Raw genomic sequence first — 27,461 nt, 5'->3', positions numbered from 1 at the left:
AGAGGGAGACCATTATCATAGCTAGATTGCATGAAATGGAGACAACACAAACAACACGTGTTGAGGATGTCAATGATGATGGAGTAGAAAATCAAGAACTCAAGGTAGCAAAAATAATGGATAAATTAGAGAGGGATGAACTAGTTATTCATAAATTGTTAATGGGTAGAACAAGCAAAGAGGAGGATTCAAAAAAGACTCCAAAACGAGAGTGATTGGAAGTCACAAAGCATAGTGATGGAAGAAATGATGAAGAAGATGGTGTCTTGAATGGATGCCATAGAAGGAATATTAGTTAGAAAAAGAGATCCTTGAAAAGGGGAAAGTCACACAAAGATTGGAGAGAGGAAAAGGTGAGTCTACTAATATGTCCTAGTACTTCCATTTAGAGAAATTCCTAAAGGATTCTTGTAATGGATATTGGATTTAGAGTTTTTTTTTGAAGAGAATATTGCAAACCTTGGAAGGGTAGAGGTTGCACACACTAAAATGTGTGGTAGTTTAACACTATATTGGAGGGTTCTTCGAGGGAGGAAACTAGAATTGTAATATCCCCAAATTAGAACCTAAAAAGATATACGGTTTGACAAGTTTTAATTAAAGATTGAAACTTATCAATCTGAGCCTCCACCGTTTATTAGCAAAGAGAGGAAAGCACGTCCATGACAGAGTCACTAATTTGCATTGCGTACCATTATGAGGAATGGACCAAGAAGTAATAGGGTCGTTACATGGAAAAAATGATGTGAGGTTAGACATCAATAATTAGTTATCGCTAATAACTTGTCAAGACCAATATAAGTCAGCGACTACGATTAGATGGAAGCATTTGGCTAATCACCCAACTATCGACAAGGAAGGATTGGTATTATCATGACATTGATTAGACTAAATCGATAATTAGTGACGACACAAGGGTAATAACTAATAATTCCTTTAAGAGGAGCAAGCGAAAACAAATGATTAATATATGCAGTTAGTTTCATAAGTAAAAGGCACCATCGTAGGAAGAAAGAATCAAATGATTCAAAGATACAAGGGCATCCCCATCATATAAGAAGACAATCCAGATCATTCAAGGGGGGATTATTATGACAACTATGTGAAAGCAAGTAACTCCGAATAAAGCAATCACTAAGGGTAGAAATTAGGGGAAGTATTGCAGCCACAGACCTTATCTCAGGATGCAATCAAGGTCTCTGAGTTGTAAGCCAACAGACCTATAATCCAGTGATGGGTTCTTGGCCATCAAACTATTAAGGGTAGTGATTATCATAAGGCAATCTCCCTATCTAGGAGGGATTGTTTATTTATATTACTATTCATCATTATGGGAACAGAATACATAGATTGGGAATAGACAGCAATAAAGAAGTGATTGGATACTAATGCAACGATGGAGCCTATGCAAGTGATCGTTAAGGAAGGACATTATGACAAGCAATGATAATGAAGACTCAACGAAAATAATACAATTGAATGATGCTAGCTGATTCATTGAAGAAAGTAATTGACTTAAGAGCAGTGATCAAGAAGGATTAGATAAAACAATACAAATCTGGAATTAGTAAACAACACTATCAGGGAAAAAGGAACAATCAGGTTTGAGTATGAATATACCACAGTAGAAATTAGTTTATTATATTTATCAAGCAGATCAATCAATCAAGGAAAAACAATTCGATATAGCAATCAGTACTTAGAAACAGCACATAAGTGCAGAAGATATCAGCAATCAGAGAATGAAGGAGATCAAGTAATCAAACCATCAAGCAGTCTCAAGAAACAACGATCCTTATAAAAAGAGCAGCAATTCGGATCATATATAAGGATCTGTCAAGACAAGTAAATGTTAAGGAAGAATTTTGAAATCAGTAACGACACAGCAGAACACCAAGAAAAGTTTTCTTTTCAGAATTATTCATAGAATTATCAAGTTGAATATTATTTCATTTTTGGGAAATTTATATTTATGATATATTGCAGTTATCACTCTGAGTGGAATTACTGTTTAGGGCAAAAATGTGAAATGATCTAAAATGGGGACATTACAAGAACAATGGAAAGAGAAAGTGAAGAAATGGTAACATATGGTTTCCAAATTGTTGAAAATTATGCATCTAAGAATGCACACAAAGTGGTGGAAGAAATTTCAATTTAAGAAAAAAGAGAAGATTGCCTTCAAATGTAATAAAAGGTTATAGATTCAATCTAGCAACCCTTAGAAAGAGAGATAGGCCATTTGCAGCTCATAGAAGGTAAATTCTCCTTGAAAGAGAATAAAAGGGAATAAAATCCATTGTTTGAATTCCGGCAACCAAAGTGGAGGAAAATCAAACAGGTGAAGTTGTGACCCATATTTCATTTGACATTGTTTATGTTTAGGGATTGAAGAAAATTAAAGCAAGAGAAGTCTGCATTAAGAGGATGATGATAAAGAGAAGGGAAAACATCCAAAATAGGTGATCAAAGAACTTGAGGAAGCGTAGAGAAGATGACCTCCATGCAGCTGGCTATGGCTAGAGAAGGAAGTGGTACGATGCTTCTCTATTATCAGAGATAGGTAGAGAATGAAGAGAATAGGAAAGAGAAACTGTCGATGCTTAGTTTTGTCTAAGAGGGCATGTGATGAGTAGTCTTGTAGTAGCAAAAAAAAAGAATGTGGATCTAAAAAGTCACATAGGTGAAGGTTAGAAAGAAGAGACAAGTGTGCAATATTTTTGTGCACAAGATTATAGATGTAGAAGCAACCCATAATAGATTATTGTAAAGGCTTATAAGAGTCTCTAGAAGGAAGAGAGAGGAAACAATAAGTTTGGAGCTGCAAAGTAGTGTTGTAGTATATGCAACAAAATAGAAAGTAGATTTGAGAAGCCACACATGTGAGGGTTAGAAAGAAGGGATGAGTGTGCAAGTTTTTTGTGGACAAAAATGTAGATGTAGAAGTAGAAGCAATCCACAATAGCTTATTGTTAAGACTTACAAGAGTCTTTAGAATGGAGAGAGAAAAAGGTTTAGAGGAAATCCTTCCAAGTTGCCAAATGGTAAATCCATTACTCATTAAGTAGCACCCTCATTAATAAGACTAAATGGCATTTGTTTGAATGCAAAAGTACCCCATGGAGTAGAGAATGTTGTTTTATATTGATCTTTAGCTACAAATGCAATCTGATCATATCATAAAGATCCACCGATAATCATAAAATTTATGATCCTGTAACTACTAAAGAGTATGGTCTATAATGTGTGGGGGATAATGCTACTTCAGGGAAGATTAATTTGGATTTTCAAAATCCATATATCTCTTGACTTCATTCTTTTTATGAATAAGAACTATGTTAGACACCCATTCAGAATGGTGTATTCGGAATATCTTGCTGCTAACATCTTTGGAATTTCTAAAAAGATAGCTCTATGTATCCATGGATTGTAATGACATTGCTTCTATTTGAAAGGCTTGACTTTATTTTGGAGAGGAATTGTATGATTCAACTCCTTTGGCGTGAAGATTTTTCAAATCTTCATTGGATGATACACATCTTTGCATTGTTGAAAAAGTGTTATGATTTTTTTGTTTTTTAAGAACAAAAATTTCCCAAATTAACAATCTTAGTTTTTTCAACAATACCAATAATGACTTGCTCATATTCAATTGATGTCTTTGATTGACAACTAAATTTGATCTTGAACATATCAATCAGGTTTTTCAAAAATATTCTTCATCAATCATGTTTTTCAAAAATATTCTTCAAGGACACTAAGCCTTTTGGAATTTCGTTTCCTTTCAATTGAATCATTTGAAACTCACCATTTACTTTAGCTTCACCTTCTATCTAAACTTTTGTCATTTACTCATGATAAGAACTTCCTTCAACAAGAAAATTGCTAAAGTAATCATTAAATTCTAGAAATTTAATAATCTGTAATCACACCACACCCATTTTTTTATTTTTCAATATAGAAAATGCAAATACAAGTCCGTGCACTTTCCGATCACCAAGTTCCTAGTGCAGGCAAGGTGAGAGTGTACAATGTTTTTTGGACAACACACACTATCTAGATGAATCCATTGCTGATATGTATAGATAGCAAGATAAAGCATGCAAGTGGTAAAGCCAACCCCAATCAGCACCTCTTTAGTGGGCAACTATTCATACAAAGCATAGATCCATTGGCAGATTACAACAAAATCTAATCAAGCTGAAATGATCGATTACTTGTAGATCTAATCAATGCCAAAATGGGCTTAAAATGCAGAGGGGTATATTGGTAAGCCGACTAAGACATTTTAATGATAAGTACATTAACCGATAGTATACCATCCGGTTTTACAATATCTTAAGCATGAAATGCACAACTCTCTGGTGATGCTACCATCTAGAGTTACAATAATATGAGCATGTAATGCACTAAGTACAATTGAGAATGATATTGATAAGAATTACAATATCTTGAGCATGATATTAAGATGTGATCACTGAAAGGGGGGGTGTCCTTAGCTTGTAACTTGTGTGACTCTTCATCCTATTTTGTTCCTTAACCATTTTAATGTTTTTCCTAACTAATCATCTTATTATAGATGAAACTGTCACTGCTAAATGGGGTGAAGGGTCAATAAAATGATGAGCCTTATTGCCTTCAGTCTGCAGAAATCTGACTGCCGTTGTCAAGCAATCGCCCGTGAAATTGTGAGCTCTTACTTTGTAAGGAAATTTCATCCTTGTGATCTAAGGTTTCTTTCACTACTTGGATCAAGCCATGACATGCACTATCAAATAGGGCTGAACGATAACATGGAATGCTGATTGTAGACCTCCAAATTCATTGAACATTACTCAGAACTATCATGTCAGATTGTTTGGGTCTGAAAAATGCCTTCCATCCACCATACTTAATACCCCAAACAACTCCATAACCAGCATTTAACTGTACAATAACAACACTGCTGTATGGCCCAATATGCAAAGAAAAATCACTCTGAAATGACTTTGATCATTGCCACGACAAACAATATCGCATGAAATAAAGAAATGCAATTCTCTCAAAGCTCCTAAAATCACTCATAAATTTAAGCAAGAATTGGGACAACAAACACCAAATAAACTTGCATACCAAAATCTCTCAAAGCACATAAAAAATCTCCATTATCAACAATAAATTGGAAAAGACAGCGTTCAACACTAGGTGATTTCTACATGAAATCACTCAACCAACTAGCAGGGTTTTCACCTTTGAAATTGGATTCACCAAAGAGTTTTCGTCCTTAGGAAAACAGGGAGAACTCATGTTCTTTCACCAAAGCAAATGAAATAAATAAGCAATAACCTTTCTTTTGAATACCCAATCTCCTTTTATAACCTTTTCAGAGCTATTTTGGAAAAAGCATTTCTAAAATGTGCTCTTTATTGCTTTTTCAAAAAATATTTTTTTGCTCTCTTCAAAACTTTTTTACTTTTTGGAGAAAATAATATAAAGTGTCCTTATCCCACTTTTCAACCTTAAGCCTAGCAACACTTTATCTTCACACTTAAAACACCTTTTTAAATAATTAAATACAAGTTGTTATTTCATTTTACTTTTCTGACAACTTTAGTATTTAATCCTTTAATAATTTTATTATTTCCTGCACAATGACCAAAGTTACAAAAAATAATAAAATAGTCCAAAATATGAATTCTAACCACACCACCAGTACCTTAAATGCATAGGATATCAATCTATATGAAAGTTGGCACTCTCCCAAAATGACAGACTTCTCAAAGAAGTGTAAAGTGCTTGTTGAATATTGGATTTGCACACGGAAAGTATCATTGTACTCATCTTGGCTCTAGGAAAGCTTTGCCATTGTTAGAATAACTTTCCAATAAAGATGATAGTCTCTAAGAAAGTTGGGAGTTTCCAAGGATGTTAGAATGGATCACAAAAAGGGACATTACATAATATGAAGATCATCATTAAAAACTTGCCAATTTATAAATTGCTTAGCATTGTTGAACAAAGATTGAGTTAGTTGTGAATGCACTTTGTCAAAGTTTAAAATCTGACACAAACAAAAAGGCAAACACAGCAAGAGCATCAATTCTACTACTATTTTTACATTGAAATATTCAATAGTAAAGGAATCAGACCATTCTATCCCATTCCAAAATTGATTTCGGTAATATTGAAGATGATCTCTCTTGACTTGGAATTGCTCCTTTATTTGTTTTGACTTTTAACAATTTGATCTTCATGTCATGAGAATTTTAAGGGCCTAACAAAAGCACCTCATACTCTGCAATGTTATTAAAATCAAGTTGCGAAGGGTAAGAAAAAGCGTACAACTTACCTCTAGGTGAAATTAACACTATTGCTTGAGAATCTATTGTGGAGAAACTTCCACCAAACTACATAGTCCATAAACTTGATTTTCTTGATTTGATTCGGAACAAACTATAGCTTTCTCATCGATTTCTTTATCAACAATCATCATATAGGCACTAGGACACATTTCTTGGTATAACGTTTTGGCTTTAGGATCCTATGATTTCACAGCTATGAAGTGAGATATTTGTGTTGGATCTAGCTTGATTTTCCATCATTGATAGGAATGGTCACCAAAGACCAACCTAGTTGAATTTCTCCACCTAGATCCTTGCAAAAACTATGGCTGAGCAACATTCAATAACTAATTAGAACATCTACTACCAATATAGTCATCATGATGCACTTATCTGGGTATGCAACATGAGTCACTAAAGCATATTTCAATTGAACGACCAACAATGCTGATTTTTATTCAAGAGGATAACACTTTTAAAAACTTTTTGTACAATATAATTGTGAGATGCTACCCCTGTTTTTTCCACTGATTTTTTGCACCTTCACTCAATTTTGGTTTCCAGTCATTTTAACAAATAGTTTGCTGGTATGTAGGAATGATGAGATTTATGAGTTTTGGATCTATATAGTTGCAAGAGCTTCAACGACCTCATTCAACATTCACCATTAGAGTAGAAATTCATACATACAATGATAAAAGCGAATTGCATTTTCAGGCAATATTTTTACTGTTGTACAGAAATAATTATTTCAGATTGCATTGGTTCATACAACCTTTGGCATTCATCAACAACTTATAGATTGTTGCATCCATAAATAACATTCTCAGAGGTTTTCTTTCTAACACATGGCATCATATGCTTCGTTGCTGCTAAAGACAATTTCAATAGAGGAAATAACTAGCAATCTGACCTGATACAGAGGTACAACAGACTGAATCTTGATACACCTCAGCACTTCACTAGCAACCTCCACATCTTCAAATAAGAGATTATTTCTTTCTCTGGGCTGGACGATGCCTTCAACAGGCTAGATAGTTTCGCAGGGTGTATAGCTAAAACCAGCTGTAGGTTGAAGAAACAAGTTGGTTCCCTTGAATTCAGACCTCATCACATGGATTCATTCGCCAAAATTGGTAGTCATGGATAGTTGATTCATAGACGCCTTTTCAAACAGTTACACCACTCTCACCTCAATCTGCAAACTGGTCTCTCTTTCAATAGCAATGATTGTCAACACCTGTATTTATCATTACCAAGGATGTTGCCCTTATGCAAAGCCCAAAATGCCAGTACTTCAGCTGCTAATATCCACACCTCTCTGCAGAAGGTTATTGGCCATTGAATGCTTTATCTAGTACTTCCTTTCGACTGAATTAGCCTGGTATCTTATTCGTCAATCCTTTCAAGCCCGCAAGGTCTTCAGTTTTAATGCCCAATTACTATGCCCAGCTCCATGTTCAGCAATAGGAAAAGATCACGACAAAGAACCAAAGAAGCTGCTACGTCAGTCTAAGGGTGTAAAACTGCCTTCATTCAGTGAAGTGAGGCGATGTATTCCTTGAAATTCAGATACCAACTAAGCCACGATTCCCTCCCTTCCCTTTCATTGGTTTGTCTACTGAAAGCAACAATTTTTAATCAATTTTCAAGGCCATTTCCGACCTTTGTGATGCTTTCATGGATTTTTTTTGTCTTTTATGCTGTAATGGATTCAAGGCCCCACTAAGGCAGTGATTTTCAAGAGTAATTTTAACATACCAACACCCTCATCGAACTACAAGGAAATTACTGACCAGAAATACGCAGTTAACATCCATAAAGCCATGCCTTAGCATTCAAACTATCACCAATCATTACAAAACTATAATCTCAATGAAATACAGGGACCCTGAGCAAGTTATTCAATTGGCCATAAATCTGGAAACTCTCCATCCAATCCAATACTCTGATTTTCTGAATATCTCTGTAAAAACTTCAAACAACTGAACTTCATTAAAACATAGATACAAACGCATGCTTGCAAATCAATCGTATTTGCAAATTCTTATGCCCAATCTAAGATCCTAAACTAGTCCCACTGCATCAGCAAGGGTGGATCTCTCACCACCATATTCAGTCTTCTTCGAGAAGGTTTCCGTCCTTAAAAAGGTTAAAAAAAATCTCAAAATCCCAAGGGTTTCTCTAGAGACATAACATAATCCGCATAACACCAAATGAGCCACTCAACTCCCTTTTATACCTTTTTCCTGCCAACTTCTGGAAAACACCATTTGAAAAACATTTTATTAATTTAAACTCCATTTTAGCTCCAAAAATGAACTTTTCATTAAAATAATAAAAAAATGACATGAAAGGTCCTTGTTATATGCATCCAAGATGTAAAAAATTTTGCCTTGTTTTTCATGAGCTATAACACTAAGGTGCTTGTAAAATATTCTAATATAATTAAAGCATCCTTAGTAAAATAAAATAAAATAAGAAATTAATACATCCATTTTGTGAAAATTACTGGAATGCATTAGAATCGAAATCTAATTGCACTGGAGTGATCTTGATGACGAATAATGATAAACAAAGCCAATCGGGCAACTAACTATAAATAGACAACTTGTCCAAGATTCTTGGAGAACACATTAGAAGTTGAAATTCACTTCTGAAAGATGCATGAGTCCTCCAAGCCACTTGATCTCACTAGAATTGTCAAATCTCTTAGGGCAAGACAAACACCACCGAGAAAGTCAGGACCAACTACATTGCAAGAGAACCCTAAAATGGGGACATTACAATAATCCCAATGTGTTCGTTACTTGAAGATGCATGCCATTATCTAAAGCTCCTAATCAATGATACAACTACTCAATTTATAGTCCACTTTACAATGATTTATAGAATGGCTTTGTTTTTATTCTTTTTGTCGATACCAAAGATTCAAGAAGAATGTGTTGTACGGAAGTGGTATCTTTTCTTACGTACTTAACAATCCTACCAGTTTGATTAAAATGCTTCTAGAATACTCAAGTTGGAAATTTTGGACTTTCGTTTTTATCATGTAAGCCATAATGTTGAAATTAGCCAAAGGCGGACCTTGAGTGATTGATACTAACTTGATGATTTCATGATGAACAACTTTAAAAGTGGAAGTTGAAGAACCATTTGCAACTTTTTGTTTACTTTTCATTCTCTTGTTTTTTTTCTTTTTTCCCCTAATGTGTTGTGCACGAGTGAAGAACATCCATAGAATAACTATCAAGATTGATAGCAAGTGAATGTCCATCAAAGTCGTTCATTACTTCATATATGGGTTCATATTTAGTGAATCTCATTGTAGAGTAGTAGCCATCAAGGGTTTCGGTTTGAATTTGAACAACACTTGAATTTGTAGATCTAGAATTTGCAAATCACGTGATTTGATTTAATCTTTTCCTTTACGGACACATGTTACCATTATGTACATTTGCATGGTTGGAAGTTGTTCCTTGTTGGAGGAAGTGGATATTGTTGTATGAGCTGATCTTTTTGTGGCATTTGCCTCCTCATAATTGTAACATCATTTACCATCTTCAGCAATAATGGATCAACTAAACTCTTCACAAGCCTAGTTGAATATTTCTACATTTTCTCAATGGTAACCATTTTATCCTTTAACTCAATTGTGTGTTATTGAGCATCTTCTAATTTAGTCTCGTGTCCTTTTTTGAGGAAAGCAAATTTGGATGGCAGACATTTCTCTCATATGCTCATTATCTTCCATTTAGAATTTGAGAGTTAGGGAAACAAGATATGGCTATCTTTAATTGACTTAAGTCTTGCAAGAAACTTCTCACTCATAGCCTCCCAACTAGTAATACAATAAGGTTCAAGGTGGCAAACCACCACATTTCCCACCATCTCCACAAATGCATCGCAACATCTTCATGTGCTATTCTTACAATCATGCACATTGTTGTGAAAGTTTCTATAAGCTCATCTGGGTGTTGATTTTTTACCATGAAACTTCAAAAAATGTTTCCTTGATATTAGAGGAAGATCATGTGTAATGTTCCCATTTTAGGGTTCTCTAGCATTATAGTTGGCTTTGACGTTCTTAGTGGGGGTTTGTCTTGTCCGAGGGTTTATTTGTTGTTACCAGCGAGCTCAATTAGTTTTGAAGAAACTTATGCCACTTCCCAAAGTAATTTTCAGCTTTCAGTGTGTCTTCCAAGAATTTTGGAGGGAGTGTCTATTTATAGTAAGTTACCCGGTTGGCATCGTTTCTCATTTTTCATCATCGAGATCACTCTAGTATAGACAGATTTCAATGTTAATGCTTTCTAGTAGATTTCACAAAATGGGTGCATTAATGGCTTTTTTTTAATTATTTTACTAATGATGCTTAAATTTTATTTAAATATTTTAAAAGCACGTTAATGTTTTAGCTTGTTGGAATCAAGATGAAAAGTTTTAAATTGCGGATGTTTAAAACAGGAAACCTTGGGTATTTAAATTATCATTATTTTATTAAAAACATTTTTCAAAGCTAAAATGGAGGTTTAATTAAAAAGGTAAATTTTAAATTGTGCTTTTCGGAAGGTTTGGTGGGAAATGTATAAAATGCATTTTAGGGGCCCATTTGACATTATCCGGATTATGCTATTTGTCTCTGGTGAAACCTTTGCGGATAGACAACATTGAACCAAGTTTGCCTTAGCCTTTTTAAAGACGAAAACCTCCTTGAAATAGATTGGTGACGGTGGTGAAAGGTCCATCTTGGTCAATGTGGTGAGATTCAATCAGAATCTTAGCTTGAGTGGTAAGAGATTTGCATGTGCTGTTAGTGCTGAAATTTACGAGTTTCCATAGGGGTCTGCATTTGTGCATAAAGGAGGTTTCAAGTTTGCATTTGTTTTTTAAGGTTGAAGTTATTGAATTTAGTTAAGTCTTTTTTAAAGACAAATTTCAGAGTTTGGTGTGAAGGATTTCATGTAGTTTGAGGTGTGAGGTTTTTCCTGGTATTATTGAAGCAATAGAATGGATATATTCCAAACTGCAAAAAAGAGAGGTCAATTCAACTATGGATTAAACACCTTCTGTCCAATTTTTTCTTATACGTTAAATATCATGGCCATATGCATGCGAGAACAATAAAGTAAATTAGCCATCATGGACTTTGTGACATAGGTGGCACAGGTAATACAAGCCAGGTTGTGTGCTTAATATTAAACAGGTCATGGAAATTATTTAATTCCCAACCCAGGCATAAATAATGTTAAGTTAGTTTTGGGAAAAAGGAAATACAAGTGTGATTAATACCAAGGATGACTGAACGTTGAGCTTTTTTTGGAGTGATTAAGTTGCTTTCTGAACACATTGATATTGTTGGACAGATTTTATATCATGTTGGGCGATTTTGTTCTATATGGAGGTTCTTGGATAGTTATTTGCCAGTCGACCTTTAGGAAAGTGGTTGCTTGATGTGCAGGGTCATTTGGACTGTTTTCTGAGTATTTGGGAAGCCTGGGATTGCCTCTTGGAGTTGGTCTGTCATTATTTACCACGATCCTTTATATGCATTGACGTGAATGGTGAGAAAGCTGAAACATCTCTATCACAGACCACAGTTGAATTGCTGGGCACTTCAAGTGATTTATTGTATCAAATAGAGTATAATCTTTCAACAAAGACAATGAATTGCTGTTCTGAAAGCTCCAGTTAATGAAGCCTATCATTGTTGTGCATTCCTGAGCTCTGATATGTGAATTTCCATACTGTAATTTGTATTTAAAGTCATTAAATCTGCATATTCAAACTTGCCTATGTATGTGAGAGTTCTATTACACTATAAAATGTCAGACCCTTCTATATATTAAGTCCTGTATATTTCTGCTACTGTAATTGCAATCTTTTAATTAAATTTCATATTATGTTATGTTCCAAATAGCTCAGTCTTTATTTATTTAAAAATGGATGTCCAACTGTGATAGTGAATGTGAATACAGATTTTGCAATGAACACACTATAGACTGGCAAATCAGAAAACATAAACCTATCACGCAAACTGTTTAACAAAATTAACAGCACCAGGGTAGTTGTAGAGGTGAAAATTTTTGTTCAGAACAGGGGTGGCCTCTTATATCATGATTTCTTACAAGAGCAAGAGGATCAATAGTATTTCCCCATGTTATTGGTGTTAAGATTTGGTGATCGGATTATAATTGCAAAATTATTAGCCAATAAATTGGATTCTTCCTTACAGGATAGTATAAATACGTTCAGACTATAAATTCAATCTGCCCTATCAATGATGATCTGATGATAGACGGAGGAATCACGGCACAAAAGAGAAATTCAAACTGATTGGACATAGTGTAATGCAGAATAGAAGATGAAGGAAACTCTACAGAACAAAGAACCCGATTTACTATAGATGCTGATCGAATCTGATATGTAGAATGTAGGACTGTGTTTTATGATGCTATCTTATCCTTCTTATCAATCTGCAGAAAGAGGGAGAGGTCGATCTTAAAATACTTAACGTGATCCCCGTTCCAAACAACACATCTCTATTCAACTAGCATGTATCCCCCCCTTGAATTGGTTATGCATAAATACGTCTAAATACTGCAGTTAGTTAATATGTTTTTACATAGAATCGATTCATATATTAATTATTATGTAGCATCGATTCATATATGAATCGGTTCATGTACATTAAGCATTTCATAGAATTGAATTTAAATATATATATATTAGTTGACAACGAATATTAATATCATTTCATCATAGCAATATATTAATTAATTTGTGAACTAAGTTGTCTAATTCTGATTAGACAACTTAGTTGACTCAGTCAGATTAGAAGATTACTTACCGACGGTAATCTTCAACACTCCCTCTTAGCTAGGGAGGAAACTTACTCAAGATCTAAGTCACATAGGTATCACCTCACTGTGATAGCAAATAGCATGGCAAATCCATAGACATCACCTCATGTGATGTCCACCATTATGGCTTATCCACGGATATCACCTCACGTGATATCCACCATAAGTATCTCCTCAAGTAATATCCACCATTATGGCTTATCCATAGATATCACCTCACATGATATCTGCCATTATGGCATATCCATAGATATCACCTCATGAGATATCAATCATTATGGCATATACAACCATTAATGTGAGATAATCACCTTACAATAATGCTGAGATGTGCAAGTGTTCATCATTGTGAGATCGTCACCTCACAATGATATTCACCATGGCTCATCCAAACGGTAAACACACAAGTACAAGAAAATCATCACGGACTCTCTCATGTGATGTTGTCGTGGCGTCACACACATGACATCCACCATGAACCATATCAGAGGGTGGAGATAAGGGTTTTCACCTCAAGTCTCTCTCAAGGAGAAATGCATTAACAAGAGTTTATACATTAAACATCTATTCTCAATTAGAAGAATACATTAGTATAATATATAACTAAATCAATGATGCTGAGACTCAATTTCAGCTATGGCTTCATTCTCCATCGTACCAAGCTTACCTTGAAAGTACACAAACTTTATTCTGAAGAGAGGCTTGGTGAGAATGTTTGTCGTCTGCTCATTAGTACTAATGTGTCTTAACTGAATAGCATACCTTTTCACCATGTCTCTAACTTGATCTCCACATGCTTTGACCTTTCATGAAATACAAGGTTGGAGTCTGCATCACTCTTGGTGTATTCCAAGCTCGCCAAGTATTTATCTATCCAGGAGTATCATGACCTAGGAGTCAACATAAAGGCCTTCCACCCTACATACATAGGTCTCCATCCTATGAATCATAGGCATTTAACTGATCACTAGAGAAACCATCTTGACATGGTCCACTCCCTCTGAACCAATATGACCAAGATCCTTAGATATCAATCGAAGCACATCCTCTTAGCTGCTCCCTCTCTCACGGAAGCATCCCCTACTCACATGGTCCCAATCATGGAAGATATCTTGCTTCAGGAGACTCTCATCATCTGGTATGATCCTCATATGGCTAGATCCAAAGCCACCATGGATCTACTGTCATAAGATCAAGCCCTAGACAGGAATATGACCATCTTGAGATTTAGAACAAAATCTCCTTGCAGTGCGCTCATCGCACTGGAAGAACCTTCTTGTCTCAACTTGCTTCATAACCCTAGATGCTATAATCACCTGCACAAATGTCTCTATGGCTTTTACAAGTGAATTACACTTTTGCAAGTAAATATTAGTTTGGGAAATGCAAAATATCAGAATCTCCACTAAAGTCCTTTGCATATTCTTCTTGAATTTCAATCTCTTCATCACAAATAGAACTTCAAAACTCTATAACCTGAAAAGCAACAGGCTGTGATTCTAAAGATGTCCTGTATGTAAGAGACAAGTTTCTCATACTAGATTGAAGAAATTTCAAAAACAAGATATCCAAATGTAGCTTGTCATAAGCGGACATCTGCTGACAATGTTGTTTCACAAATAACACGTATAATGTAATTGCATGAATTAATAACTACATATGAAATTCATGAACATTATTCAACCATAAAACTTATCTCTTTCAAATCAGAATATGAATCCATCTGCATCCTTTTGTGGAATAGTCTCACCAACATCCACAATGGAAGCTTGAGGCATAGTCCTGGTTGGACATTTCATTGCATAGTGACCATATTTGTCACATCTAAAGCATTGGATTTCTGAAATATCCTTCTTTCTTTTGAAGTGTCCTTTCTTACCTTTCTTATTTAAGGAGTGAGAGGCAAGGACATGAATATCTTCATTTGTAGAACTTTGATCAATGCCTCTTGTGACCAATCTTGACTCTTCTTGAATGCACTCTATCTTCAATCGATCAAACTTAGGAAGTTTTGATCTTGTGCTTATCCCTTGAATAAATGACTCCCAAGATGAAGGGAGACCATTGAGTGCTAACATGGTTAACTCTTTGCCCTCTATAGTGTGTCCAATAGTAGAGAGTTGATCTCTCAATTCAGTAATCCTCATGAAGTATGAGGTAATGGATTCTTCTTTCGTCATTTTGATGTGGTGAAGTTGTTGCTTTAATGCAAGGGCTCGGCTAGTGTTGTTTATCTCATACATCTCCTCTAATGCTTTGAACATGCCATATGCTATCTCCAACTTGGAGATAATTGGCATGATGTGATCTTTCACCGAGTCAACCAACATCTTCATTGCTTTATGGTTCTTTCTCTTCCATTGAGGCTTCGTATCCTCTTCGGTTGGTTCTAGTATGGATTTCTTCACAAATTCATCTAATTCATTTTCCCCCAAGGCAAGCATAATTCTAAACTTCTAGGATACGAAGTTTGATGCTCCTTCAAGTCTGTCTTAAACTCTAATTCCATTCACTATCTTGATGTTGATAGAAGTAGATGAACTTGAAGACAATAATAGAAGATAATCTTGCTTTATATGAATCTGATCTAATCTTTGCTCAATCCTGCTTTGATACCATGTTAAGATTTGGTGATAAGATTATAATTGCAAAATTATTAGCCAATAAATTGGAGTCTTCCTTACAGGATAGTATCAATACGTTCAGACTATAAATTCAATCTGCCCTATCAATGATGATCTGATGATAGACAGAGGAATCACAGCACAAAAGAGAAATTCAAACTGATTGTAGATAGTGTAATGCAGAATGGAAGATGAAGAAAACTCTGCAGAACGAAGAACCCGATTTACTATAGATGCTGATCAAATCTGATAGGTAGAATGTAGGACTGTGTTTTATGATGCTATCTTATCCTTCTTATCAATTTGCAGAAAGAGGGTGAGATCGATCTTAAAATACTTAACGTGATGCCTGTTCCAAACAACACATCTCTATTCAACCAGCACGTCTCCCCCCCTTGAATCTGTTATGCATAAATACATCTAAATACTGCAGTTAGTTAATATGTTTTTACATAGAATTGATTCATGTATTTAATCGATTCATATATTAATTATTATGTACCATCAATTCATATATGAATCGGTTCATGTACATTAAGCATTTCATAGAATCAATTGACAACGAATATTAATATCATTTCATCATAACAATATATTAATTAATTGGTGAACTAAGTTGTCTGATTCTGATTAGACAACTTAGTTGACTCAGTCAGATTAGAAGATTACTTACCGACGCTAATCTTCAACAATTGGTGGAACACATCTTTTATTGTTATCATCCATCATTTAAAGTGGCTCTGTTTCTAAAACTGAGAAATTTTTTACAAGCATGGGAACTCTTCTTGACAAAGAAGCCTCACTAGCATATAGAGGATAAAGTACCTGTAAAATAGGATCCATGATACCTCTCATAGATCCAGTATACACTTTAAAAGCCATAATGGGAGATAAGATTGGTCTTCCTGCTATGAGATCTACTTTCTATTCTTCTTTGTCAAATATTGTAGCCACCGCTCTCCAAAGAGTAGGATATTCCTTTTTTATCAAAAATGAAACATCTTAGACTGTCCAATATATCTTCTTAGTCTTATTGAATCCAATTCAAATTAGGCTACAAAACAAATGCACTAGGATGTAAAATTGTCATTTGTCATAAAATAAAGCTTTGCTGAAACGCTTTGCCTTAAACCCCACAACAAGCACCAAAAATCATTAGCATTTTAATTCACACCTTTTGATGTGATGTAAAATAGAACAATGTGTACACTAAATTGTCGTTCAAGGATGAAAAAGTGAACATCAAGGCCCGGAGAGGGGGAGCGGCTTTGCAACTTTTAAAACAAAGGCCAGCTTGCGCGTGCAAGCAATTGCTTCGTGTGAGCAAAGGACGGACGACCTCTTTGGAGGGTGTTGTGACCTTTTTCACACATCGCCCCATTGCAAATGGGGACCCTCTCTTTTCTTGCTTTCTAGGGTTTTGTTAGTGTCCTGTGACTTTTTGTTGCAGTTTCACCAAGCCTTGTCCAGTTCAGAGCATTTCAGGGCCTGACGATTGAAAGTTAGTTTTTGCAAGTTATTTGATTCCAAAGTGTGAACACCACCAAAGTGCTTAGAGAGGCCAAAGGACGAAGATCGCAATTGATTTGGACGAATTTGGACAACTTTCTATTTTTAGAAAGTTTGCTTTTTTGCTTTTTCCTATTTTTACGGAAGTTTCGTTTTTGGCATTTTTAGCCTGATGCCCGGTATGGCTATTTTTAGAAAGTTTTTCCTATTTTTTAGGGATGTTTGCTTTTTGCTTTTTCGGGATGCAAACCTAGGGTTTACACTTGTGCCACTGACTAGCTTCGACCGGAACTTGAAAATTCCAAGTTTTGACCTAAAAAAGCTGAATCCCTAGATTTTAGGCTTTTTGCTTTTTCAGGATGCAAACCTAGGGTTTGCACTGATACCACTGACCAGCTTCAACTGGAACTTGAAAATTCCAAGTTTTGATCTAAAAAAGCTAAATCCCTAGATTTTAGGCTTTTTGCTTTTTCGGGATGCAAACCTAGGGTTTACACTTGCACCACTGACCAGCTTCGACCGGAACTCGAAAATTCCAAGTTTTGACCTAAAAAAGCTAAATCCCTAGATTTTAGACTTTTTGCTTTTTCGGGATGCAAACCTAGGGTTTACACTTGTACCACTGACCTGCTTCGACCGCGATCCAAAATTTTCAAGTTTTGACCCAAAAAGCTAAGTTCCTATATTTTAGGGGGTCATGGCACCTTCAAAGGATAATCAGCTCGAAAAATCATCCTGATCTTCAAATGATAGAAATTTGGCTAAGTCTGGAATGTCATCCTGATCCTGAAATTTGACTAAGTCTGGAAAATTGGAGAATCCTCCAAAACTAGATTTTGCATTATAAGTCCTAGAGACCTGAAACCACTCTCAAACATCCTGACAATATATATGAAATATATACTTTTCTTATACTTAAATGTTATATTTCATATATAGTCCGCCCTCTTGAGAGCCTCCAAAAGAGCAAAGGTCTGGAAGTCCGCCCATGTTGGAGATGTCTAAAAGTCCGCCATGTTGGGAGGTAGACCAAAAGTCCGCCATGTTGAGAGGTGTCCAAAGTCCGCCATGCATGTTGGAGAGGCTATGAAGAGGGAGCATAGAACTCCGCCCTCAAGGAGACCTTCCTAATGTCCGCCTTGAGAGGCTTCAAAACTCCTCCATGTCTTGTGGACTCTACAAAGTCCGCCCAAACTTGTTGGTGAAGATGGTAAGGACATCAAAACTCCGCCCAAGCATGTCAATTGGTGGTCATGCCTCTTAAACTCCGCCCTATGCCTTGTGGAGTGAGAAAAGAAGATGTGGGAGCACTCTCCAAAGTCCGCCCAACCTAAAGAGGCCAAGGTGGCCAACATTCTAAAGTCCGCCATAGGCTAGGAGGGTTATGTAGGAGCTATGCTTAAAGTCCGCCCAAGGTGGAGAGCCTTCTAAAGTCCGCCCAAGGCTAGAGAGGTCATGTGGGAGCACTCACCAAAGTCTGCCAAGGCTAGAGAGGTCATGGGGGAGCTAACACCAAAGTCCACCCAAGGGGAGGTTGCTTGAAGTCCGCTTAGGGGATGGGTTTGAAGTCTGCCAAGGTGGGAGCCTAGCCTAAAGTCCGCCAAGGTGGAGAGCCCTCCAAAGTCCGCCAAGGTTGGGAGGCTAAGGAGGAGGAGTGATAGAAGTCCGCCCAAGTTGGGGACACCACCAAAGTCTGCCCAAGATGGGAGCCGCCACCAAAGTCCGCCCAAGATGGAGGTCATGTAGGAGCTCTCTCCCAAGTCCGCCAAAGTAAGAGAGCAAGGTAGGAGGTGCCAAATTTAAAGTCCGCCAAGGGTAAAGAGAGCTATGAGGAGGGACCTTTAAAGTCCGCCCCATGCCTTAGCCAAAATTCCGCCTTGATGGAGAGCCATGAGGAGAGACCTTCAAAGTCCGCCCCATGCCTTAGCCAAAATTTCACCATGTAGGAGCAAAGGCTAAAGTCCGCCCCATGCCTTAGCCAAAAATTTCGCCTTGAAGAGAGCCATGAGGAAAGGTCTCCAAAGTCCGCCATACCTTGGAGAAGATGGAGATGAACTTCCAAAAAGTCCACCTACACATAAAAGTCAAACAGAATCAACGAAAATACAAAATGATGTCATGAAAATCCTTCAAGATTTCGAACTTAAATCCAAAATAGAAAGTTTTCAAAAGGAGTATTAGAAGATTAATAAATATTTCAAACTTATAGCCAAATTGGAAACTTTTGGAATATATTTTCTTCGAATTTGGAAACATGACAACACTTTCCTAAAGAATGAAGTTAAAATTGGAAACATGAGTTGGAAGATTTTAAAGGTTTTCTGATTGAGGATTTAACTTTATTTACAAATACTTAGTTGTAAACTTCATTTCTACACCAAGAAGTTTGAGTTACTAACGAGAGCTTAGTAAAGTATTTTCGGTTTGAAGATCATTTGGAGAAAGTTTTGAACAGTGTTGGAGGTTGGATAAACTTTTTTGACAAAAGTCTCATAGATTTCTTTGAGAAAGACAACTAGCATAAGGAAGAGTTATTGAATCGTTCTTGAATTTCCTGAGTGTTCTTGAGAAAATCCAGCCTTACTTCCATCCATTCGAAGGTGAAATGGAATTCATGACGCAGATTTATGAATTTTCTAAGTATTTTTCAGAGTTTAAGAAATGATTTTTAGTAAACTTATTCGAATTTCTAGAGAATGAAAATCATTTTTTTGAGGGGGCTAAGTATAAGAAATTTTCGGAGTTATAACACTTGGTGTTGATTCACGATCACAACCACCCTTGAAGACTGAAGGGTTTTGAGGATGAAATTTCAGTTTTATGGCTAAGTATGAAAATGAAGTGAAATTTTCCAAACACTTAGCCGTTCGTAGCCTCGATTTTCTTTAATCCAAGATAGATTTCTAACTTATTTTCCTTTGGTTTTACAGGTCGCAAGAGGAAATAGAAGCAGGATCATCATAGAGATCGCAGTTGGAGTTCACAAGCAAGGTTCATCCGGGCGTGAAGATAGCCAAAATTTGGCTAAGTATGGGAAATGTTGAAGGCATGTCAGCTTGATCGCAGTTGGAGTTCACAGGCAAGGTTCATCCGAGCGTGAAGATAGCCAAAATTTGGCTAAGTATGGGAAATGTTGAAGGCATGTCAGGGTATCGAGAAGAAAGACATGATCACAGCGAATGCTTGGACAACTTGATCGCATCATTTCATATTTGCAAGGGGTTACCCAGAGCTTTTTAACCCTCCTCCCACGCAACATAAATTGGCAGTTGAAGGCAAGATCGTCACAGAAAACACAAATGGAGTTTCGAGCCAAATTCGGAATTGAAGACAGGACCACGAGCAAGGTTCGTCCGAATATAGAGAGGGCCAAAATTTGGCTAAGTATGAGAAAAACTTCACGAGGGGATTTGTTCTCCAAATTCAAGGCACTTGAAAGAATCTCAAGGCATCAAGAAAGAAAAGTTCTCAGACTTGGTGAAAATATGGAAAAGTTAGATAAACTTCCAACTTCTTGAAGAATTTCATCTCCTGAAGGAATTAAAAAAAAAAAAAGAGAGACAAGCTCCCAAGCAAAATCAAATGGCGACAAGAAGGAATCAAATTTCCATACTTAGACGATTTCTTGACACAAATTGGAGAATTCAAGAAAGACATCCAACACGTTGAGGTGGCACCTCGTCATTTTCCAACCAATCAGATCGCTCCAAGTCAACATGTCCAGGTTCGATGAACCTGACTTATCTAGAAGCTTCTAGAAGGGCACACTTCACAATGCAACAACCTTCTATTTTCATTGATGGTTCATATTTAGCAAGAAGGACAAGTGTCCCAAATGTAATTGGTCGAGGGTAGTTAGTTTTGGGAAACCCTAATTAGGGTTTATAGCTTTCAATCTGGGCCCTTGATCACTGTTTGATCTCAGTCGTTCATTTATTCTTGAAAACTATATAAGGCTACCTCCTCTCATTTGGAGAGTGTGAGGTTTTTGATGTATTGTTGCTTAAGGTCATTTCCAGATAATATATTGCATGTGCGCTGCTTTGTAATCTCTATTATTTGAATGATTTGCATGGTTTCAATTGCCTCAACACTTAGTTAAAATTAACTTAGATTTGCTTTCATTGTTGTTAATTCGAATGAAGGATTTGATAAGTGTCAATTGATGGTGTATCTCTCCTCATACTTTTGGTGTATGGATGATTTCCATCTCACCGTGCAAAGTTAGTCTGAGTCCATCCCCTGTGCATTCCAACATCTCGATCATAAGCACAACCCATTGAAGATTGCACTGGCCTTGTGTAGTTGTCCCTAGTGTGGCGAAGCAAGGTTTGGTTTCTCGAGAGCACCCAGTTGATACCGTCTCCAGAATTCGTAGAATTGGATTAGCCTTCCTGAACTCTATCCCTTTTTCCCTTTCTTTTGAAAGTCTAAATCCTCGAAAATTTCCAAAAAAAAGAAGAGCCTAAATTGCTAAATCCATCTAAGTCCAGCAGTTCAAAAATACTTGTCAAACGTAAGTCCCCCCTTGAAAATTTCAGCATACACTACCCAAGAAGCTATTCCACTAAAGTCGCTTGTTCGCACATATAGACCTTGGAATCAGTAGTGATTTTTCAGGAGAGGATAGAATACCTTCGGGTATCCCATCCTAATGTTTGGTAGATGATAAAACAGACACCAACAGAGGGCAGGTCACTTCATCCCTACATTTAATGCAGGCAGTGAAGGTGGTTGCTGTATGGGTTTAAAAATTTCAAACAATGGACTCGGGGATGCAAGAGGGGAGAGCGGTAGCAGTGCTGAATCTTTTAAACAGGCAGTGGAAGCGACAACTATCCCCAAAGGTGCTGATTTCCTCGCTGTCCAAGCGCCGCTCGAGGGCATTGAAGATGACGGAGGTGGAAGAGGTAACTCTGCCCTTATTATCATGCCTAATGATCGAATGGTCAATCTTATCGACTGTGAGAAGTCTAGATTGAGGAATACTGCTATTTTTCTTGCAGCTTTAAACACAGATAAGTTACCATCTAGGAATTATATGAACAATTGGCTCCAAAAAAAAATGGGGAAAGAAGTTAGGGTTTAGTTTTTCATTTTGTAAAATGATACAAAAAAGGTTTTTCATTATTTTTTTCAAAAAATCTAACAATCAGAAAGAAGTCGTCAAGAGGCAATTTTGGTCTATAGGAACCGTCTGCTTTAGGGCCATTAGTTGGGATCTTGAAGCAAGTGCAGAAGAAATTTTAGCTTTATCATGCCCTAGATGGATTTCTATTAAGAGCATTCCGCCATACCTTTGAATTGTTATTCCCAAAGAGGTGGAATCACTCGGGAATGTAATTCATGTGGATGAAACTGCTTCACTTCTTCCTCATATGGATGCTAGGATGCTGGTGTCATTTAACCTCGGTAAGAATTTATCGAATGAAATCAGAATTGAGTTGTCTGATGAAACTATTTGCTGCCCTACTGAGTTTTTTGGGGGAATCAATGCTTGTTTCTTGTGTAGAAAAGAGGAGCATGTTAGGAGAAAATGCCCTCTGATTAGGAGAAATGGGAATGGAAATAATTATTGTTGATTTTAGTAATCAGATTAAAAGTAAATAACAGAAACTGAAAATGCAACACATTATGGCACAAAAACAGCACAAGAACAACACAACAGTACCTTGGGAAAACCTCCCTCCTGGAGGAAAAACCTAGCAACAAGATTCAACTCTGGTTATATTAATATCAAAAGATGTTCAAGTACAAATTCCCACCTAGGGTATAAACAAACTGACTTATCTGAATCTTGGATTCGGATCAGAACATGACTGAACCTCAATCACATATAGGGCAGATCTTTAACAAACTTGAAGCACAATAGTCCAAAAATACTTCGCTCTATATATTTGCCCTCCTTAAATGAATTCACTCAGCAAGTTGACTCAATATAGCTCAGACTGTGATTGCAGACCTTCAATCATGATCACTGACCTTCAGACTGTGTTCGCTGATCTCCAGAATGTGTTCATTGACTTCTTGAAGAATCGCTGATAATTTAGTAGGAAATTTTTTGTTTTGCAGACATACATTGCTTGTATTGGATCATAGTTTGTCTTCAAATCACCTTGTAGATATAGGTGACACATGCCTTCAATAACCCTAAGTCGGCTTGCATATATTATGCCAAGAGTTTTTACACATAACAATTATATAGGTCAAGGTCTAATTACAAGCTACATATTTGATAGGTCTTGCCCCATAATAATTACATAATACATAAGTTGAACGCCCAAATCGGGCCTGCCCTATTATTATAAGTTACAATGGGGCCCAACCCAATTACATGAATAACTTAAACTAGAATCTGATTCTAGCTACATATTTCAACAATTATAAACCTAACCCTATTAATGTTGCCAAATTGGCTATGCCGCCTAATCTTGACTCTAACCCTAATTCTTTACCTATGAATATTGTTTATTCTAAGACTTTGTTGAAAGACAATATTCCTGCACCCTGTTCTGATAAGATTATTGATTCCTTTGCTGCTATGATTAACCCTAATTTACCTTCTTCTGACTCTGAGATTCTGCCTGTAAAATCAAAGATTGATCAATCTGCTTTACGTGGATTGAGTGATGGCCTTCAGATTTCAGTTGTGACTCCTCCAATCTCTCATTTTGATGATTGTATGGATGCTGGCAGTACCTTGAGTAACAAACTTGATGCTTTGTGTGAAGAGATAAGGAAGGTCAACCATTCGGTTGCTTCTCAGCCCCCTCCCATCTCTATGGAATGCTATGAGCGTTCTTCTGAGAAAGACATGGGTACTAAGCACAGAACCCTAAACACACTTCAGATCATTTTAGAGAAATTTAAGAAGTTGATACTAGGCTTAGGGTTCAAAATGCCCTTAATTCTAATAAGGAGACTAGAAACATATGTGATTCTGGTAATCAAGAGGATCTGGCCAATACTCTCTCAGACTCCCATAACAATGCTAGGGTCACTACCCTTGAGAGGGCTTCTCCAGTCTCTAGTAGAAAGTTGATAGAGTCTGATAGGGTGGAAATTGGATTGGTCGCCAGTGTAGACAGTGATAAATTTTTTTGTAATCCTGCTGATGATCGAGGCAAGATTTGTGAGAATTTTAGTTTTTGTTGCTAGGATTGCTTGGCTAGCAATAGGCCAACTTGTACCCCCCCTTTCGAACTTGGGCAGAGGTTCACTAGAGTTTTGGAGACACCCTTAGAGAGCAAAGATCCCTCCTCTAGTACTAAAGTATGTGAGAGTATGGATATGGAAGGTGGTGCTAGGTTTGAGGATGGGGAGGATAAGGACATCACTTAGGCCATTATCCCTTTCAAAGGAGCTCCCAATAAGGATATTGTAGATGAAACCATGAAGGAATACGAGAAAAAGAAGGCTCTTAGAGAGAAATCTTTAGAACTCCTAAAAAGAAAAAAGTCAAGAAGGGCACTTCTATGCTTGGATCGAAACAGACCTTTGACTTTAAGAGAAAAAGAGGGAGGCTTGGTGGAATCCTTGCCTCAACTCACGAGGGGGAAGCTCATAAAGGTTTCTTGCCTAAATGCTTTGATAGCTTTAGGACACCTATGGAAATTGCCCCATAATTTTTGATGGAAGTAAATCTCACATTGTGGAATGTAAGGGGACTTGAATCCCCAGATAGAAAATATGTCGTGAAAAGATTCTTAAATATGAACAAGAATATTGACATATTGCTTCTTCAAGAATTAAAAGTTGTGGACTACTGGCTGGATGTTAGTTTGAAGTGCATATGGAAGGATGCAAATTACTATACCATTAAACATGAAAGAGGCAAAGGGGGGGCAGCTATTCTTTAGAGTAATGTATGGAGTAAATATGTTTCTAGATGGGGTTACTCACCTTGCAATAGGTTGGTGTGGGTAGTACTGAATTAGAAAGATATGGAATTTGGTATTTGCTCCATATATGCCTCAAATGTTTATAAGGAAAGGATCAAGCTATGGAAATGGATGTATCAACTTGATGAGATTCCATGGATTCTGGGAGATTTCAACATGGTGGAATACCCTTTTGATAAAATGGAGATAATAAGTTTGAATGGAAAGGGGATGAAAGATTTTTCTGGTCTAGAATGATAAATAAATTCAGCCTTATGGATCCTTTGGCAGGCAGAAAGGCAGATTCACGAGCTATCTGGTTCACATGGTGCATTTTTCAACAAGGTCAGAAAAGGATTTATAGCAGATCGAACAAATTTTATTTTAATAAAAACTTTTTCACGAACAAAATTGATTCCGATGGAAATAGTGTAAGGGTGACCCCTTACACGCTATCTAATCATCACCCTAGCAATATTGTGATTTCACATGGCGGACTACAACATATGTCTCATAATAGAAAAGATGCTTTTGCCCTTAACATAAGCCTGTTAAAGGAGAGTGAGATGAAGCAGGCTATCACTATTATTAGATAGTTTAATCTTCAAATCACAAAGCATGATAGTGCAATTGATAGGTGGACCCAAAATGTTGGTAGTTGGAAAAACCTTTTCTAGACAGTAGGGAAAAAAAGAGCCAAGGATTATAGAAAGGAGGAAACGGATGCTCATCTCACACTCTTGAAAGCTGAAGAAGATTCTCAAAATAACCCCTTTGGATAAACTGAGTTGAGCACTCTACATTTGGCAAAGGATAATCTCAGAAGGATTCAAAATGTTAGCATACAGGGTGCCAATATTAGAGCCAGAGTGAATTGGATGGATCACGAGGACAAGAGTTCCAAATACTTCTTCCATCGTTTGAAACATAAGGGTTCCCAGACTCGGACTCGTCTCTGACTCGGCAAGGATGACTAGGCTCGGACTCGGCAATGACTCAGCAACGACTCGGCAAAATAAGAAAACCCTTGAAATTTAGAGATTTTTAACAATTTAAAACTTGTTTCATACACCCATTATTGAATTAAGCTTAAAGACACTATAACATCATCAAATTGGAGCTAATTTGATCACATACATAAACATACATCCATCACATGCGTAGAAATGTAAATTGTAGCTGAAGGAATTAGAAAACATAGATATATAGAGTTATAAATGTTGTCCAATGTATATAAAATCCATGACTTCAAATGTTCCCAAACATATATGTAACTGTAAAGTGTAAACAAAAACAAGTCTATGGCTCAGGCTTTGGCTCGGCCTCGTCTATCTGCCTCCTAGAAAGGCGTCTAAGGTAGGTCCTAGATGACTGAGTAGCCATAGTCTCTGCCTGTGATGTGCCAGTCTAAGTAGCCATAGGTGTTGTGCCTGATCGTGCTCTATTCTCCTCCTCTGCCATAGCCACAGCGTCAGCCTCTCTGTTTGCCTGGTCAACCCACTCAAGGTCCACATCAATGAAGACTGGATCGGTGGACTCAGTGAACCAATTGGACTCGAGGTCCATGACACTGTCCTTATCAGGATAATCATTTCCAGGTGTAATAAGTTAATAACTATTCATAACATCCTTATATGCTTGCAGCAGAATGAGTAGTGACACTACTATTCATAACTGCAATTTATTAACTTTGCATAGGTGCACATATTTATCTTCACATTAAATTTGTATCTTAAAGAAACTGCTAAAAAGCATAAGAAAAGCAGGCAAAGATATGTCCATGACACTGTCCTTATCAGCATAATCATTTTCAGGTGTAATAAGTTAATAACTATTCATAACATCCTTATATGCTTGCAGCAGAATGAGTAGTGACACTACATTCCTCAAAGGAAGCAAAGCCTAGGAGTACACCCAGTAGATGCTAAGTCCTTATTCTTTTGACTGAAAATTTGCATACATTACTTCAGCACTCTCAGCAATAAGAGTTGATTCATTACTTTGACCAGCTGTCCACACACCTATTTTCTTATTCAGGGGGCGAGTCACGACCCTTGGACTCGGCGAGTCAGGGAGTGACTCGTTGACTCGGCGAGTCAAGCGAGTCACGCCCCCTGACCCATCCGAGCCCGGGTCAGGGTCACCATGACCCGGCAGGGGTCACCCGACCCGCTGACTTGCATGACTCGCGTGACTCCAGAGATAGCATTGTCAATATCTAAGAGGATGGAGTTACTATCTCAGATCAAGAGGAAATCCTGAAGA

At 36.9% G+C, this 27,461-nt stretch overlaps 1 protein-coding gene across 6 annotated transcripts in view; it reads right to left on the bottom strand.

Moving 5' to 3' along the window:
• The window catches only part of LOC131053529 (endoribonuclease Dicer homolog 3a), a 182,979-nt gene that overhangs the window by 44,816 nt on the left and 110,702 nt on the right, over positions 1-27,461 (bottom strand). The window contains exons 25-26 of one of the 6 annotated variants that reach the window (XR_009107716.2): positions 8,428-8,579; positions 7,234-8,295 (exon numbers count right to left, since the gene is read on the bottom strand). The exons of 3 other annotated variants lie outside the window; for them this stretch is intronic. The gene's annotated coding sequence lies outside the window, so the exon portion shown is untranslated. Of the gene's footprint in view, positions 1-7,233; positions 8,580-27,461 lie in introns of all 6 variants that reach the window. 2 more of the 6 variants (XR_009107717.2, XR_009107715.2) reach the window with 2 other exon arrangements.

Source organism: Cryptomeria japonica, chromosome 6, assembly GCF_030272615.1.
Source record: "Cryptomeria japonica chromosome 6, Sugi_1.0, whole genome shotgun sequence".
Lineage (NCBI taxonomy): Eukaryota > Viridiplantae > Streptophyta > Pinopsida > Cupressales > Cupressaceae > Cryptomeria > Cryptomeria japonica.
Note: the sequence above shows the minus strand (reverse complement) of the source record. Positions and strands in the feature narration are given on the sequence as shown.